The sequence below is a fragment of the Cricetulus griseus genome, chromosome 2 (genome assembly GCF_003668045.3).
Source record: "Cricetulus griseus strain 17A/GY chromosome 2, alternate assembly CriGri-PICRH-1.0, whole genome shotgun sequence".
Classification (NCBI taxonomy): domain Eukaryota; kingdom Metazoa; phylum Chordata; class Mammalia; order Rodentia; family Cricetidae; genus Cricetulus; species Cricetulus griseus.
The window spans coordinates 103,009,020-103,028,698 of NC_048595.1; positions in this window are offsets into that span (position 1 = coordinate 103,009,020).

Here is a 19,679-nt window from a genome sequence, read left to right on the forward strand (position 1 = left end):
GATATTAATATGGAATTGCTTCATGCAGAAATACTATCATATGTTGCAACAACCAGAAGTGTCCAGTGTAATGGAATATCAGAAGACATTAAGGACACAGATAATATGATAGTTTGAAAATGATAATCTGAGAGTTTGGTTACTCCCTTTACAAGCATTGGGTAAAATTAATTGTGACATTCATTAGAATGCTTTCTTTTCCACAGGAAAAATTTTCAGTTACAGGGACCACACAGGGATGGTCTCTCTCAGCATCGCTTCTATTTCCCCTCTTGGGGTAATTTCATACTACTATGTATTTAATTTGTGCTCTTCATTTCCTGGGGACCAGGAATGAGCCACTGTACTGTGGGGGATAATTAGACTATCAGGAGAATATAAGGCTGCTTTTCCAAAAGTAGCCAAAGAGAATAGTATAGTGTTCTTAGACCACTCACAGGGTATCCCTTCCAAGATCAGTGATAGTGATAAATGAGAAAAGACATTGTGGATAGACTGCTAGACACATGAAAACTGGAATGCAGAATGTGGGGATTGTAAGTTTCAGCCTCAGGATTAACTACAACAGCAAGGAGTGGAGCTTGTCCTACTACCTTCCTGGATTCTGATTTGCAAAGGAAGACTGGTTGACTAGTTTTTTGGAGAAGCAGCATTAGCATATACAAATGCTGGTTTTTTTTTTTAAGCAAAGAAGCATTATTTTATTGGCAAGCAGAGATGCAGAGCAGGCTAGATGTGCCAGGGAATTCTTACCACAGACCAGTATTCAAGCGCTGACCTACAGAAGCTGGTATATAAACAACAGTTTCATCATCTCAAGATAGGGATAGCTGTGAGATGTGCATTTAGCATCACTTATGAGAGATTCCTGGAGATTTTGCTCCAGTTGTTCACAGTGGTGATTTACTTGATTATAGATGTTTTACCTGTTTATTTCCATTGTGTAACTTTCCATTATTTGATCATGTTTTCTTGGGACTATTATCTAAGTAAACTACTTGAAATCAAATTATCACTTTAGGAACTTCTGGATAAATCTAAATCAGCATGATATGAGTGGTGGCAGAAAGGAGGATCTTATTTTGTATGTGTTAAGCTTAGGTGTAGAATGTTGTGTAGATGAGGGTTAGCCGTTGCTTTGGTTCTATGTAACAGAGTTTCAGAGGAAAGTTTAATGAACTAGAGAGTGTTTTCCTTCTTTTCTCTCCCCTTTCAGCATACCACTTTGAGTATTAGCTTTTAGAAGAAGGGTTCTTTTTAGATGCTGCCACTCTTCTAGAGGAACAGAGCATTGTGTGTGTGTGTGTGTGTGTGTGTGTGTGTGTGTGTGTGTGTGTGTGTGTGCGCCAAGTATGTGTGCGCATGTGTGTTGTGTGTTTGAAAGCACTCCTACTTCTCCTTCCTGTAGAACCTTATTACCATTATTCTATTGAAACTGCTTTTACTCAGGCTGCCAGTCCATCCAGGCTATTAAAATGTCCTTTCTTTTGGAAATAAGCTACGTGGAAAAACATCTTTTATAGGAAAATTTAAAAGATGCAAGAGTATCTGTAGCAGGCAACCTTGTTCAGAAAGCAAATTGATGGAGAATTGATAAAGATTATTCATTTCCTTTCCCCCGGAGGAGAGTCTTCAGTCACATTCTCTTTTATTTCCCAATAGCAGAGCCAGTTCACATATATCAGTGAATGAGATGTGACTTAGCTTTCCTGAGGTTAGTAAGTACCTGACTGACTGCAAAAAGAAACTGTTTTCAAGGAAGCAGTGAGAGTAGTTTTGAAGTAGGCAGCACACATCTTGTACCCTAAGGAGTGAAGGAAATGGCGCATAAAGACTTGGATTTATCAGTTTGGAGATCAAAGGAATATTCAAATGAAGAGATTTAGAAATTCAGCTTTAACACATTATATGTCACTTAAAGCAAGAGAATTAGACGAAATTACCTAAGGGGTGAATATTGATGATTAGAAGCCTGAGACTGATATAATTGCCATACTTAGAAGAAGAGGAGAAAGATGAACAGCACTGAAGTAGGAAGCAATAAAAGAATGGGCAGCCTAGGAGAAGAGAAGCTTCCAAGAGAGAAGATGTGATCTCTATGTACCTCAAATATGAAGGTGAGCTGAGACTCTTTGATGGAAAATGCAAAAGAAGTTAAGTAATGGAGATTAAGTTACTCCATCGCGCGCGTGCCTGCACATGCGCGTGCGCCCCCCCAAACAATTTATTCTGCTCTTCTAGAGTAGTGGTTCTCAATCTTCCTAAGGCTTCACTCCTTTAGTACAATGTATCAAGTTGCGGTGACCCCCAACTATAAAGTTATTTTTGTTGCTATTTCATACCTGTAATTTTCCTATGACTTACACTGTAGGTAACCGTTTTCCAACGGTCTTAAACAACTGCTGTGAAAAGGGTCATTTGGCCCCCAAAGGGGTCCGAATACACAGGTTGAGAACTTCTGCGCTGCTGTAGAGAATCATGACCAATGAAGATTTTGGAGCCAAAAGGTACACTATTTTGATTTATGTTACTAGGTGGTTCATTAACCCTAGCAACTGTTTTGTGGGAGGGATTTGGAAAAGTTAGAAAGAACAGGAGGGGTTAGAACTTTATAATCAGAGCTTAATGGATGATTCTGCTGTGAGCGAAGAATACCAAAATGTAGATAGGAATGTGTATAGTAAAAGTTATACTCACAGAAGTTGGGCAGGAAAATGAGGGTTTTATTGGGGACTAGACTACATGCCTTCCATGTTCCATTCTGGCCAATAATTTGTTCAATCTTGGTGTGATTTTATGTGGGTCTGAGTTCAAATTTCAAGGCATCACAACACTCAGGGTATGTATACTAAGAGTGTTGCTCACACTTTTATAGTGATATATATATATATATATCACTAGATATAATTTATTATTAAATATAATACATTATATAAAATATTATATATAACATACATATTTTTTCAATCAGTATTGAAAAATAGAATAGACATTTTGAACTTACAATTTCGTCCAAAAGAAGTATGTGTAAAATTAGGCCCAGTGAAGGCATAGTTGCTAGAGATTAGAACCTTTAAAAAAAAGCTAAGTATTTTGCTTTGGCGTAAGATACAACATGTATCAAGGGTACTTTGACTAGACTGCACTTATTGTAAGCTCAAGGGTGTTAAAGGGTAAAACACATTTGAAAGACCCCCTGAAAAATGTGCTCCTGTAGGAACCTTGTTGCAGAAGGATGCTTAGAAAGTTGTTTTCCCAGGATTCATTTCACCATGATAGCCATCCAGGTACAGCCACAGCTGTGATCCAAGGGGCCTAGTTAATGTCAAATTGGTAGTATAACCCAGCCAAATTTTCTCTTCATTCCCTGTCTTCTGCCTCTGGCATGACTGGCTGCCTCATGTTTCTGCTGCCATGCCTTCTCTACAGTGATAGAGGGAGAGAGAGAGCCCAACCTATCAACCCAAACAAACCAGAACCAAAACCCAAGAAAACCCCTCCCTGTCTTAAGTCACATTTCGCCTGATATTTGATTACAACAATCAGAAAATAATGCATCTGCTTTAAAACTGTTTGTTCTAAGTATATATCCTCCCTTCCTTCCCTCCTTCCTTCCTCTGTCCCTCCCTCCTTCCTTCCTCTCTCCCTCCCTCCTTCCTTCCTCTCTCTCTCCCTCCTTCCTCTCTCCCTCCTTCCTCCCTCCCTCCCTCCTCCCTCCCTCCTCCCTCCCTCCTTCCTTCCTTCCTTCCTTCCTTCCTACCTTCCTTCCTTCCTTCCTTCCTTCCCGTGTGTGTGTCTGCTAGTCAAGAGTTGCCTCAAGTCTCAAAGGAGATTTTCTACCTGGACTTTTGGAGATTCTTAGAAATCCACTATATGAATTTTGCATTGTAAGGTGGACATAGAACTATGAACTGAAATGTTGTCTGAAGATTCATGTGTCAAAGGCTGAGCTGGCAGGTGGTTGCACTTAGGAAGGAGTGATTCAGTCATGAGGGTTTTGACTTTATCAATAGGAGAATCCATGAGGGCTTTATAGTTTGATGTTAATATTTGAAGGTGATAGAACATAGATAGGGTCTGCTTGAGGGAAATAGGCCACTGGGGGAACTGCCTTTGAAGTGTCTGTCTTTTTCCTGGATCCTCCATGGATCCCTACTTTTCAGCTGCCAGCACCTCCACCTCAGGCTCCTGGTGACATCACTTCAAGCTCAAAAAACATGTACCACTGTAAATCCTCTTCCCTTAGATTAATCTAGTTTGGTTCGCTAACAAACGAAAACTTAGTTGATGGACCAGCCTGGCTCTATCTTGGGCCCAGAAACCAACTTGCTACAAGGTCAAATTAAGCCCATTTCTGTTTCTGTAAAATGTAAGGTTCTATGTTTTAGAATTTGATCTGACTATACCTGAGCCTTCCTGGAATTTGATTTTGTCTATACTCTGACTGAGGCTTGACCTACACCCACCTTCCTCATAGGATAGTGTTCAGCCAAATAATTTTGACATGTTCTGCCAAGTTCCTATGGAACCATAATTTCTCTGGAAATTTTCCAACCCTTGGGGAACTGCTAGCCTTGTGGTTTAGGGGCTATAAAGGCCCACTTCTCTAAGCTGTCTTCTCAGAAAATAAACCTTGCTTAATTTGACCAAAAAAATTCGGTCGGAGGCCTTATTTTCATTCAGCGAGATTAACACTAACTGCTTGGTGAGAAGTGGATGAACTTAGGCTGCTCTATACTCTGAGAAATATAGGATTTTTATAGCAAAGGATTGCACCATGTTTTAGTGTTGTGGAAAAATCGGGCCTTATATTTATAAATAAAATATGCACCGAGTTTCAGTTAACAAAGACATTTATTTGTATTTTCTTTTCAGAACTGTGACAAAGGTAAGCCTCATTATTCTAACAACTTCAGTCATCACAGAGGAACAAACCCTATTTGCTGTTAGGTAAATAGTGTAAAACTGTAAGCTGAACAGGATACTACACTTACACTACTTAAAAAATATTTTTGGAGTGTGTTTTTTATGAAAATCCTAATTCACTCAGGGAATATATTTTAAACTAAATACCCATAGATCTCACTTATATACTTGTATGATCTCTGAACACTGTCTTGCTCTTCTTTTAGAACTCGGTTTGTCTGATTAAATTTCATGTGATTTTCCACTAAATTTTGTGTATTATGCTGTTACTACACAGCTGATCAATTTAATAAAATGCTGTAAGATTGGTTCTTCTTATAGATTAAATGTAGCTTTGGAAGGAGAATGTTTCTTCAATTGCTCATATGCCACTATGTTTGTTACAATTGTTGATAACATTTGTTCTGATTTCTCTACAAGAAATAACATGTAATATTCACATTCAATAATCTCCCGTGAGTGTACCAAAATTCATGGGCTGTGACAGAAACTGCAAGGGAATAAAAGCTACAGCATTGTTTTCTTCTCTCTTGAGATGACAAGGCTTCTAGTACATTACCACAGCTTCATTTTACAAATAACAGAACATTTTATGTATTTAACACAAAATATTTCACATATTTCAGCTATTAGTATGAAAATATTTGTGTCATATCTCTATTGTCTCAGGATATGGTAATTAGAAACCGCCTTTCCAGAAAACTGATCAATATTTTCCTCATAGATTTGGGACGTCCATGTCTGGATATCTTGTTCTCTTTGGTTTTGGGGGCAAGAAGTAGGCTCAGGGCCAGGCAATATACTGTTTCACTTCAGACGCAAAGCTAAGGACAGAAAGTAAAAAACCCTTTAAACATCTAAAGGCAAAGCCACATTGTTTTATTTTTATTTTTCTTACCCACATCCCTTCTATTACAACAGTGAACACAGAGGGAAACTAACTTTTAAACTGTGAACACAATACAGGAAAACATGAGATAAAGAAGAAAAACCAGGATAAATCAAGGTTTCTCAATGAGTAAAAATGTGATAAATATTTGAAATCCAAAACTCATTACCTTGACTAATGCCCAACAGTATTTCCCAGGAAAGTATGTCAATAGAAAAGATAGGATTTTGTTCTTGAGTAAAAAGAACTTATTAGCCCATGCCCTGGAAGGTTTTCATCAAAAATCAGCCAGAACTTCTTTTAGGGAGCAATGGATAAACACACAAGCAGGTCAACAATTATTTGAAAGTAGTTTTGGAAACTCTGCAGTAGAAAAGTAAGTAAAAAATGCATTAGCTGTGCAATGACTCTTCAAAGAGGGCACATTAACATTTGTTGTTCAATAGATTTTTGACAAACTATAGTTACACAAATGAAGGGTTTGTGTTTACTCTCAGTTTGAATACTAGGATGGGGACAGATGCAGTTTTCTGGGGAAGTACAGAAAGTGAGTCAAAAGGTGTCCAGTGCTGTGGAGCCTGAACTTTCTGTGACCCCCATAGGGATGATGTAGCAGAATATGTATAAATTTTGTGGCTTTGAGATTTGTAATATGAGCCTGGTAGATTATTCCTCCAACACTTGGTTTAAAATACTCTACTCTAAATGCAGAAACACAATCATTCTTCTTGTACAGTGAGACTGTCCTAGGTGGCTGAAGAAACTGTATTGCCAAGTGGTCAATATTAAATTCAAAAAAATTTCATGGACAAAGAACATTGAATCCCTGACACTGATGATACTTGAGCAACAGGAAAACCAGTTCCATGTTTCTTCCCTGGGAAGCTATTAATCTGGGCACTTGTTAGTATGCTGCATGATTTTTTTTGCTGGAGTATCTGTATCCTAAATGTGAAAGATTACCTTTGGTGCTAAACTTAACTGGGAAAAGAATTCTGTTACTTTTTGTAGCAATATCCAACTAGTTAAATCATTTTTTAAGCCTTAGAGCCAGACAAGTGAAGACAATTACTTCCGTATTCTTATTAGAGAAAGGAACAAATAGACAAGGAACTCTCAATGATCCCAAAAAACTTATTCTGAGACAATTCCTACAGGTGGGTCTAGGATGTGAGAAATACCCAATATTTCCCTTATCGAGAGACAGAGGATGAATTAGTTTGTTCATTCCATTTCTTGAGTTAGGTGATTCTTGAATTAAAATTTTGCAAACATGAAATCCGATGAGTTCAGTACAGAGCTCAGAAAGGCAAATAATGTGGGCCATGATGAATATTGGCACTGCTAATGTCTTCCTTAGGGTTTATATTTCTAACAATAGCCAAGAAGGTGAAGCCAACTCCTTTCAGAAAATTATAGCACTGTTGAGTTTTTCCCACATACAACCTCAGTGATGCCTACAATTGCACACACATTTTTATTTGCCCTTTCTATGATGAAGAATTTGACAGTGACAATATTTTACTGCTTAGTCTACACAGGTGTTAGATGTTGGATCAGTATCCTAGCTCCTGATGTCTGAGCTTGGAGGCTTACTTATAAATAATATAAATCAAATGGTACCATTCCCTTGCATTTTAAAAACCACTGTAGTGTGATTTCAGAAATGCATAATTATTAGCCACTATTGGAAATTCACTTCATGACTTTTTGTTTCATTTTTCTATGTTTCGGCACCTTTTTCCTGTTTTACTGGTATTTTCCTTTTTTGTTTTTGATGCTTTTTTGTGTGTTTTCTGGGCATCTTTTGATTGTTTTTGAAAGACTGAGTGAGCAGGTAGAAAGAGAGAATAATAACATAAAGTTGAGTGGATGTGTAGATAGGAAGGATCTGAGAGGAATTGAGGAAGGAGAAAACATGATCAAAATACATTGTATGAAAATAATTTTAGTTTAAAATATAACCACAGGTAATAAAGAAACACTGATGTACAATGACTCCCCTTACCTGAAATATTAACATTCTCATAACTTCAGTGATCCTATTTGTATGAATATGCTCTTAACTCCTACTTTCACTTTCTAGAACTTCAATATTTTCAATTTCCTATTGACCTTCAGACAGCCTTGAAGGAACCACATTCATTATAACCCAAACTCTACTCTTGCTTACTATGATGGTTAATATGATTCTAGAATCATAGAAGATACAAGTCTCCAAGCATGCTTGTGCAAGATTGTCTAGTTTAGGTTGTCAGAGGTAGGACCCCCTCCCCTAAATGTAAGTGGCCCCATTCCATGAGCTGAGGTCCTAGCCTGCAGTAACAGAGAGAAGGCAGGGGGCGGGGCAGGGATAAGCACTCCTTTTCTCTGCATCTCTTGAGTGCAGGCACAATGTAGCTAGCTGTCTTGTTTCCATATCTTCTCCACTAAGACAGACTAACTTTCAAAAGTAAGCAAAAAATACTTTCCTTAATTTGCTTCTGTCAGTTATTTCAGTACAACAACAAGGTTAGTAACTAATACACCTTCACAATCTCAGTGTCCATTATACCTGTGGCTAGCTCCTGCCACACTCTGCCTCCTGATTCTATGCCATTGAGGAATATATCTTCCCACTCCACATCCACCAATGGAGACTTACTTACTGTCCTGCCTTCCCACCGCTATGGATTCAGCAGTCTGTAACTATGAGTCAAGATAAACCTTTCCTTACTGAGTTGTTTCTGTCAAGTATTTTGGTCACAGTGTTGTTAAAGTAACCAATACAATGTGGTGAGTCATGTACTAAAGTTACTACTTTATTTCAAGCATAGAGAGACTTGATCTGAGATGTGCAGTTTATGAAATCTAATAAAGATGAAATCACTTTATATTTTATATGTATTTTTCTGTTTCAAACACCTGGGGCTTAAATATTTTAACAAAGAGAAAAGTCTCCAGTGTGAACAATTGTAAGGTGGCAGAGGTAGATTGGTCCTGCTATTGTTGAGTCTACTTTGTATCCAGGTCTCCACAAAGTCAGAATTTTAAAAAAGGAAAAAAAAAAGATACAAAGATATAGGTTTCGGTTGTATCTTTTCAGATTCTCAAAGATGAAGGCAGATGAAGAGACCCCTTAATATTTCACTCAGTTGTTTGAAGTGTTTATATTTGGAAACACAGCTCATGGAGTATATATTCAGTAATAAAGAAGAGGGCTGGCAAGAAGGCTCAGTAGGTAAGGTACTTGCCACTCAATCTTGAAGACTTGAATTTGAATGACTAGAATCCACAGTAAGGCAGGCACAGTACCACCTGTAATCCCAGTACTAATATGTTGAGATGGGCAGTGGAAAGAGGAGAATCTTGGAAGCTCAAGGGGCAGCTACATTTGTATAAATAATGCAAACAAGAGACCATGAATCCAATCAGATTAAAAACAAAGATTAATTACCAAGATTGTCATCTCATCTCCAGATGTGTACTATGATGTGCAGCCACATTGACATGGCTGAACACACACACACACACACACACACACACACACACACACACACACACAAGAGAGAGAGAGAGAGAGAGAGAGAGAGAGAGAGAGAGAGAGAGAGAGAGAGAGAGAGAAGAATGTGGGAAGAACTGGCATTCTCTTTCACTTTTCAGACACAGGCTGATTCCCATACTCACAAGCAGAGTGTAGGTTCAGGGTTTAGTACTCTACAAGAATTTCTAGGCTCTCTTGACCACACAACCTCCCAGCTCCTCTTGGTTTTTAGGGTGTGTGGAATGTCTGGTTTTTTGTTTCACTCACTTATGAAATGTGTCTGTAAGAATTTCTAATTGATCTAATTAAGGTATTTGTACTTTATCTAATTTTCCACACACTTGCTGTTGTAGCTAAAAGAAACTCGCAGCCTAACCTTGGACTTTGTACATCCTTTAGCTTTGACCAAAAGCAGATTCACTCTTACTTAGAAAAGTGAATGAACACATGGACAGGTGTTTTAACATTAAGTAAGATTATTAATACCTTATTTTATTAGATACAGTTGCTTAAATCATCCCCTTCTGCCATCTGTACTTTTCTCAGGATAAATTCCTAATTAAAGCCATGCCTGCCTTGAACAATTGTTTTTCAGCATCACTATGTTTCTCACCCTCCTGTCTTCTTACCTTCCTCAATGAGAGTAGTGCATTCATTCCAGGGGCATTTTTCCTTCTTTCTTTATTTTTTTGAGATGAATGAACAGCGACAGCTATTATTTCTACTCACTTGGTTCAGGAGGAAGTATATACTTTTATGGCGATGCAGAGGATGGTCAAATTAAACCAATGGGACTTTTTTTATTTGAGTATTCAATTATGTTTGTCATATAAATTGGAGGAGAAAAATAATTTTCACTGTTGGAACATAAAATAAATTAGACATAATGGTACATAAAAGGCAAATCATAACCACTCTCTTGAAAACTAATGCCTTTTACAGGATATGAAGCCATTAGAAAAAAATAAATTGTCACAACATTTTTAACCTATTCCAGTTTCCATGCTCCATCAATAGAGCCCCTTTCTGATGCCCACATTATAAGGAGCTGGTAACAACAATGACATACATTTCATTGTTAGAAACAGTGTTTTAGCATGGCCCTGAGACACCTTTTTCCCGAGACTTAAAAGGTCTCTTAATGTTCTGTTTCTTGAACTCTGGAAATAATTTTAGTGGGATGGTTTTACTGAAGCATTCAATGTCCTTAGTGGGACATGTGACCTCTGTGAATGCTGTCTCCTGTTTACAGAAATAGGAACAAACAAGGTGCTCATCATCATGTATTTCTCCAGGAATGGCAGAATACAGGCTCCAAGAGCCCATATAATGTGCTTTATGCTTATCAGATTTGCAAGGAAATGTGTTTTCATGTTATTGTGTTAGGAAGGCCAGGGTGGAAGTTGTAGAATTCTAAGTGAGATGCAAATCTAAACCTCAGCCAAGGAGACTTTGTGCTGCATTAGTAGTCAAGATGTCCTATACAGTGCTGGTCTCCTTCTAGCACTGTGGATATTACCTTCAAGTTTGAAATCTTGCTGAAATGCCTTCCATATGTGGTGTCAGGTATGAGGCTTACTGCATTTATTCTTCAGTTGTACAGCAATGCTTTCTGAATGTATATTAGTCAAAATATGTGTGGAATTTGTAGGCACTCACACATACACATAAAACAAGAATAAATACAGTTTTCAATAGTAAAAGTTACTTCGATTACTGCACTTTTTATAAAATTATCTGTTAAAGTTTAATAGTTAATGTTAAGGCCTTATAGGAAGTTCCAGAATAATTAAAAAAATTAAAATTCAGAAGAGAAATATGCTGTATCTCAGGAAGAAACACATTTGTATCTGAAAGCTGAGTTGAAATAATGCTTAGGAATTTCTCTTTACATATTAGAATATTAGAAATACAAATATTTGTATTTCTAATTGGGAAAGTTAGGATGTTCATTGGGGGTGGCAGGGGAGGAGAGGAGGGAGAGGGAACTGGGATTGACATGTAAAACAATCTTGTTTCTTATTCAAATAAAAAGGGAGAAAAAAAGAAATACAAAGACATGATAATCTCAAATGACTTAGCATTACATATTTTCACAAAATGCACTGCTTTCCTTATGGTAAAATGGTTTAACCATTTCCGGAGCAGGCTCTGCTAAATATAAGCTATATATACTCAAAAAACTTTCATGCTTATCCTCTGACCTAAAATTGACACATAAACTATGGTGTTCATTATAAGGTTGCTTAATAAAGCAGATTGGAAACTCGTATATGCCTGTTGGCATCATTATGACTGAGTGGTACAAGGAGACCCACATGCATGCCCAGGGTGGCCTGCCCCGGGTGCCAAGGAGAAAGCACTGATGGTCCAGCACTATTGTAGTGAGCAAATGCATGGTGTGTTATGGGCGAGAGAGAATAATTCATATCCGGTGGAGAGAGGCAGATGTAGAGGTAAAACTGGTGAGGAGTCGGGTGAGGTGGCTGGCTTGTTTGCCTCCTGTGGCATGGTGATGTCTGGGCCTGGGCTACTACCAAGGCCCATGTCTGGGTTCATGGCCTTGCTGCAGACACAGGGTTATGTTGATGTCCATGGCTTATAATACCACCAAAGGCCCAGAGGATGGGGGTGCACAGAGTTGGCTCTGTTCCTCACCCCTGCAGCACTCTGGAGAACAGGTGGCAAGTCTCACCTGGGCAGCACAGAAAAGCTGACCCTGTAGAAAGTGGCATCAGAGAACCAGCAGGACTGAGAATCTGAACATGGGAGATCTGGTCCTGCCCCTCATCTGCCATATGGTGGCACATGTGAAGGAAAGATACCCTCCTCACATCCCCTCTCCTGCCCCTTAACACGTGTGGCAGGTGGGAGAGTTGGTCCTGAGGTTATGAGAGTGGGAGAGCTGTCCCTACATCTCACCCGTTGTAGCACTCAAGAGAGCAAGCCCTGTACCTCGCAGGGCAACACAGTAGAGCTGGCCCTGCTGGTGTAGGTGTGGGTGAGAGATCATGAAAGCAGAAGAACTGGCCCACCCCTTGCTCATTTCTGCAAGGGGTGAACTAACCAAAGCATCTCTGAATGGAGAGTAACCCTGGTCATGAGGTTAGGGGAAGGTGGTAGGCTGACCAACCATACAACTACCCAGGCCCAGAGCCATGGTAGTTGTGTATTAGTAAAAAATCCCTGTGGAATTTGTAGCCACTCACACTTATAATAGCAATAAATACAGTTTTAAAGACTAAAAGATAATTTGACTTGCCATTTTGTATAAAAATTATCCTCTAAAGGTTAATGGTTAATATTAAGGGCTTATAGGAAGCTCCAACATAATTATAAAAAATTAAAATTCAGTAGAGAAATAGACATGTAGATCATCTGCTCCATCTATGATCTTCTGGAGCACAGGAAGGGCAAGGTTTTATAGATCCAAAGATGTAGGTTCTCCATGACACAGTGCACAACAAAATATCTAAGAGGAGTCCCAGTGAGGGCCCAGTATTGAGGGCCCAGTGTACCAGAAACCAGAGGCCTCAAAACAGACCAATGGCTTTTTGCAATGAACACTTGCAAGTAAAGATATTTGAACTGAAGTGTTTACTCTGTCACTCTACAGTTCTCATGATGCTCTCTCTCTCTCTCTCTCTCTCTCTCTCTCTCTCTCTCTCTCTCTCCTCTCTTATATACATATACACACACCCTCTCTTACTCTCCTCCCCTCCCTCCCTCCCTTTCCCTTTTCTTTTAAATTTTACTTTTTTTTTTTTGAGGGGGTGGTTTACAAGGGCAGAGGGCAGATATGAAGAGATAGAGAGATGAAGAGGATCAAGATGTATGATGTGAAAGACACAAAGAATAGATAAAAGGAAAGTTTAAAAAAGAAACTGGTATGCCTTCATCAGTAAAGTTATAATCAAACTAGATAACTTGTTGTATGAAATTCTGTGGCATAAATCAGTGGTAAACATGCCTATATCTTCATGGTAGGGTATGAAGTTCTCTGGGTACACGCCCAGTAGTAAACTAGCTGGTTCATGTGTTAGTTCTATTTGTATATATTTTGAGAAATGTCCAAACTGACTCCCACCATGGCTGTATTAAACTGCACCATTGCCAAAAGTGAATGACGATTCCTTTCTCTGTACACATTTTCCAATATTTGTTGCCAGATTTGTCAATGATTACTGTCCAAACTTGGGTGAGGTGGTACACTAAATTCGTTTTAATTTGCATCTTCTGCCTTTGGTGGCTTGGGTTATTGAACACTTTCAGTTTGGGTAGTGAATAAATGCATAAAAATATATTCAATAGTGCAAGTGTAAAATACAATATGAAGCTCCACAGTTTCAGTTCAAAATGGCTGTTCTACCTCAATAAAAGTCCATTGCGATGCAGGGATTTGGGGTCCCATTAATTTAGATGTGTGATGATTTTTATTTGCAAGCTATTTTTAGAGTAAAGTTTATAAGAGAATTCTTGGCATAATTTAAGAAGAGACACGATTGGAATAAAGAATAATACATATAGTGTAAATCCTTTATATAAAATTCAAAATGTAATTTATATCTATATATTTATAGAAACATGCTGGGCGGTGATGGCACACTCATTTAATCCCAGATCAGATAAGCAGATCTCTGTGAGTTTGAAGCCAGCCTTGTCTACAAAGTGAGGTCCAGGATAGGCTCCAAAGCTACAAGGAAACCCTGTCTCAAAAAAAAAGACAAAACAAAACAAAATGAAACATGCACATACATAATGAAATGTACACCTTTGCTTTATAGATGATGTTATTTTTAGGGAAAACTGGGAATCATCTGGAAGAATGAAAGTCTCAGCACTAGTGGGCAGTTTGATTTTATTTGTGACATTTGTTTTTTGGGTTGTATGAAGAGCTACTATGGTATTTGAATAAATATTGAGAATTAATCATATAAAATAATATCATTAAAGAAATGCACATGACCAGGATGATGTGGTAGATTTTGCAGAGCCTCTTTTGAGGGCCTTACCCTGCCTGGGGAGTGGAGGGGGATGGGTAGGGGCAGGTGGGATGTTGGGGGGAGGGGAGGGAGAGGGAGAAGGGATTGACATGTGAAGCAAGCTTGTCCCTAATTTGAACTAATAAAAGAATAAAATAAAAAATAAAAAAAGAAATGCACATGAAAACCACAGCACCTTGTCATTTTCCACTGAACAAGTAACGACAAGTAAGTAAAAGTAACGACAAAAGAAATACTCTTTTGAAAATTAAAATTCATTTCTCACCAGTATTATCCTAGTGGATTACATTTTTGTTAAGGAGGGAGGGCTTGTGATTAGGACTGAGATGTACTTTGGAACTAAGAAAAGGAAGATACAAACACTGAACTTGAGGATGTACTGTATATAAGTTGTCTTCTTTGCCATAGACCCCACATAGCATGACAGTAACTTAGCTTTGAGAACCCTAAGTGTAAACTTCCACTGAAGATTCTCTGGCCATCTCTTCGTATTAATTAAGTAATGTCTATGGAAAGAGTCTTTGTAATAGTTACAGAGTTTAAATATTTTAAAAATCTTCACTTAGGATTGAGGTAATGTCTTAGTTGATGAAGCAATTGTCTCTGACTATGAAGATTTGAGTTCCTATGCACAAAGCTCATGTAAAAAGCCAGCTGGAGGATCACATACAGATGATGGTGACATGGGAGGCAGGAACAATTGGGCCTGACTTGCTGGTTGCCTAGCTAGCCTGACCTACTTGTAAAGGTTCCAGACCAAGGAGAGTCCTTTCTTCAGCTACAACAGCAAATTGGAAGGCACCTGAGGAACAGCACTGGAGATTGCCTTTTGACCTTAATGTGTAGATATTAGTACAGCCATGTGATAATCTTATGAAAATTATTATGAAGCGAAATGCACAGAATGCACTAAGGAGTTTAAATTTACCACAAAAACCCCTGCAAAATATTGAATTGCAACCAACACCCTCAGATAATAGATCATCACAAAAGAACTGGATAAAATAAACAAAAATTAATATTTTTCTTCTATGGTGAGAATTCATAAATATATAGTAGAAAATATTGCAAAGATCTCATGGAGATGAAACATTGATGATGAGAAATGTGAGCATGCTCAGAGAAAAATAAGGCAATACTCACAAATACCATTCGAAATGGTACCTTGTGTCCTTGGAATCTCTAATTCAGAGGCAATGGGTATGATCTTGAGGTTTCTTCATACCATTTGTTCTCCCATACTTGTCGGTGATGGATAGAGTGCTCAGCAATGGTGGTTACATGTACTGGCTTGAGTAACTCTGCGACCTGGTCTTATATCTGTATTGTAGTCAGGTGGCTGAAAGGCTCAAAACCCCCTAATAGACTACAAAGAAAGAAACCTGGGAGTCTAGGACAAAGGGATACTGAATCTATTCCCTATATGAACAGCCAAATGGGAATCTACTTACTCACTAACTTGAAAAGACTTAGCGGTAACTCACTTCGCTGAAGCATAAACACTGGTTGAGCAGACATCAGTTTCGTTGAAAACCTACACAATGATTTCAGCTAAGGAGACTAGAGAAAAAGTGTGTTGTTTGATCTTGCAAGGATAATGAATTAATGCCAGAGTGACAGAGGCCAGTGACAACATCAAATTCTCAGTGCCAAGCTATGTACAACACATGTAAAAGCAGAGGCTCAGGTTTCATAGGAAGTTATACTCATGTGCAGTCAATCCTAAGTTGGTAAAGAAAGGTACTGTGTTTCACATGTAAGAGGAGGGAAGTTCTAGAACTAAAAGAACATGAACTAAATAGCCTAGATCTCATACTTAGGTTGGGACATAGATCCAGAATCCAAGATGCTCGTCATTTGCAGCACCTAACACACTGGTGTAGTTGTGAAGTGTTCCTGAACTTATAAAGTGTTGATGCACATGGATGCATTGATCTTTGTGGGATAATTCTGTGTGCCAACAGGAGAATGGATGGAGGGATTATAGATGTATTATTGATACTTCAGTATGATGATATATAGTCGCAGAAACAATGTAACAGAGAGGTTAGCAAGGGACAAGAGGAAATCTCTGGATCTGTCTATATCTAGAACATTCATCAAGATCATGAAGCGGCAATGCGTACCTGGAGAAGTTACAGAAACCAGTTGAGGGCGGCAGTTGCTACCACAATCCCTTTTGACTGAGCTCTGTGGCAAGTACAAAAGGCAGATGGGTTGGGAATAATCCTATTTTGATAGTTGTAATCTGATAATTACAAATGTGATAGCTTCATTGGATCTGACATTTTAAATTAGGATAATTTCTGCTCTTGTCGTTCAACCCTATTAATGCAGGACATTCTCCAGGAATGGAGACATATTTCTTTTTATTATCTTGCTTTGGGGATAGGTCACCTTTTCTGCCTTCAGCTAAGACACATTAAAGGGTTTTTTAATCAACCTGATATCCCATGGGATATCTAGTTCATCTGTTACGTGAGAGACAGTCTATTAAGTGGGCCTGGAGAAGCCAAACCTTGAGACTTCCTATTCAGAAATGTTCTGGGTAGAGGATGGGAGATAAACAGACATAAACAATTAGGGTCTTTAAAATACTGACTCATTTAGGATTTAGTGCTCTGTTAGGTTATCTGCATTAAAGTGGAAAATACAATTTTCCATCCAGTAAACATAAAACAAAGAAAGTAAGAATCTTTGGTAAACTTTGGATTTTTAAGGTAATGTGAAGAATCATATGGGTAAATTTATTCAGCATGTGTCAGTCTTGATGGAGGCCTTACCAAGAGAAGAGCTTTGCAACAGAGCTAGTTGGATGTAAGCAGCCCTGCAGGTCAGATGTTTTGACTCAGTAGAACTGATATTGCTGGGAGATATCTGACATAGATGAATGTGCTTTTCAGAGTTGTTGAGTTGGAAAGCCTGTAGGGTTTTTACATACGGGCCTGGCTTATTTTGCAGCAATACTTCCCCATTTTCCACATGACTCCTGACTTGCTCTTAGGCCTTGGTTGAGACTGTTCTTGAAAATGACAAGAAGTGATTGTTTGACTCAATATGTCTGTCAAGCACAAGGCATTAATCAACCAAACATGTCACAGAACAGGACGCGCTGAACAGTGTTTCTTTTACAAACCGAAGTAATGGAAATGAGAGGTTTTTCCAGGAGGTCAGAAAGAAGAAATGCACAGCCTTTAACCCAGACTTCCATGGTAACTGTTAAAGACCCAAATAAATCTAAATGAATCTTTCATCCTATAAGCCATTTCTTAGGTATTTGTCATAACAAAAAAAATCTAACTAAATCATCTATTTTTACTTGGTAATGCTTTCCTGTTTGAGTACTTACTAATTTTTGTTGAAATACAGACATTTCAAATGCTGTCTTTTTATTCAGTGTCTCTGTGTAAATGCATACATATGCATGTGAGCATTTATATATCTGATATGCATTCCTGGACATTGACACATGACACATTTACTTTATTTTGAAATCCTTTGTAGGTGTTGTTTTAGACTTTGCTGGACAAACTCAGAGCAACATTTTATTTAAACTGTTGACTCCATTAAGTTCTACTGATGCATTCATGTGCTACCCTATTTGTTGTCTGTGTGGCTGGTAGGACTATATATTGGTCGATTTCCTGTTGATGCAGCAACATGCCTGAGACTGGGTATTCTATAAAAAGAAAGACTGATTTAGTCCAGTTTTATGGAGCTGGAAGTCTGTGATGACATCTTGTTTGTGCTCTAACAAGTAAAGCTTTTCTGAAGATCAGAGTGCTGAACTAGCCACTAGCTACCTACAGAGGTCTGTACAGACAGACAGTAAGTGAGATGGCTGGGTGAGAGAGAAATATAGATGGAATGAGACAGGAACCCGTTCTTTTTCTAGTCTGAGGATTTCATAGAGCTCTAGTGGCTGGCTGCTCTGCTTCTCTGATCTTTAGACTTTTACCCAATATTCTAATATCTTACTCTGGGCTTTTATTATTAAGACCTATTAGAACCCATGTTACAGAAGTCTAAGACTAGGTAGTCCAACTCTTCAGTTTCTGGTAAAGAAAAGACTATCCTCCCTCCACCACCCTGCTGTGTTATAGAATGGCAAATTAGGAATGGAAATTATTGCAAGAGGATGACCAAGAATGTGGGGTGGATTTAGTCACTAACTCTTGTAAAAACTAGCTGACTGTAACATCAGCATCATCTTACTAAGGTTGGTGCCTTGTTAGTCTAATTATCTTCCATTTGACCACTTCACCTAAACATTCTACCACCATTCCATATGTCCAGAATGATCAAGATTCCTGCACATCATACTTTAGAGTATATATTCAGTACACGTCCCCAACACAGCAAATAACAATTAGGCCACTATGAACTATAGACTTAATTACTTCTAATCTTGGAGTATGTCTTTCTGTGATTTTAGGTACTTACCTATTACACACATGCTGATATGCATATAGTATATTTCAAATATTAAACATCTACTCAAAACCCATGTATCAAAGGCTTGGTCCCAGACTTTGGCCTTCCTTGGAGGTAAAAGAACTTTTCAAAACTTTGGGCCTAGTGGTAATAAGTTAGATTATTGGGTGCAGTTCCCTAAGAGAGATATTTGAATACCATTCCTATCTCTTCCTTTTATGCTTCCTGGGTGCCCCAAGGTGAATCATACTCCATGTGACAACTCACTGCCTCCCATTGGCTGAAAGTAACTAGCCAAGTGACCAAGGGTGCAGACATATCGCCAAAGCTACCAGGCAAAATAAACATTTCTTTTTCAGCGAACCCTTTCATGTACTCTTTTACAATAACAGAAAGCATGCTGATATAACATATAATTAAATTTTTAAAAAAATCTTCAGAGCCCTTGTTCTGAGTAGCATTCCCCCTTTCAGGCCTCTGTTTGAGTCAACTCTAGAAATACTGGTTTATTTGAAGTATCACCTCCATCCATTTCATGCAAAGAAACTGCTAAGCTCTTCTGTGGTTCTTTATCCTACATTGTGGCCTAGTAGCTCTCCAGTCCATAAACTATGGTGGTCATGGGGTTTATTTTGTTTCCCTCTTCTTAGGTACCACTGTCCTCTGTTGCTTGATTATAATATCAGTAACAATTGTTTCATAATCCCACCACCCCACTTTATTTAGTATTTTCATATGAGAAAGTACCTACAGTCACTGTTAATGTAATAAATGGAAGTAAACAGTGCAGTGTCTTAATTTACAGAACCAAAATAGTATTATCCTGAAATATGTTAGACAAATATAAATAAATAAAAAATAATTATAGAAGTATATTTTATAAATATGACCATTTGTAAGTAAA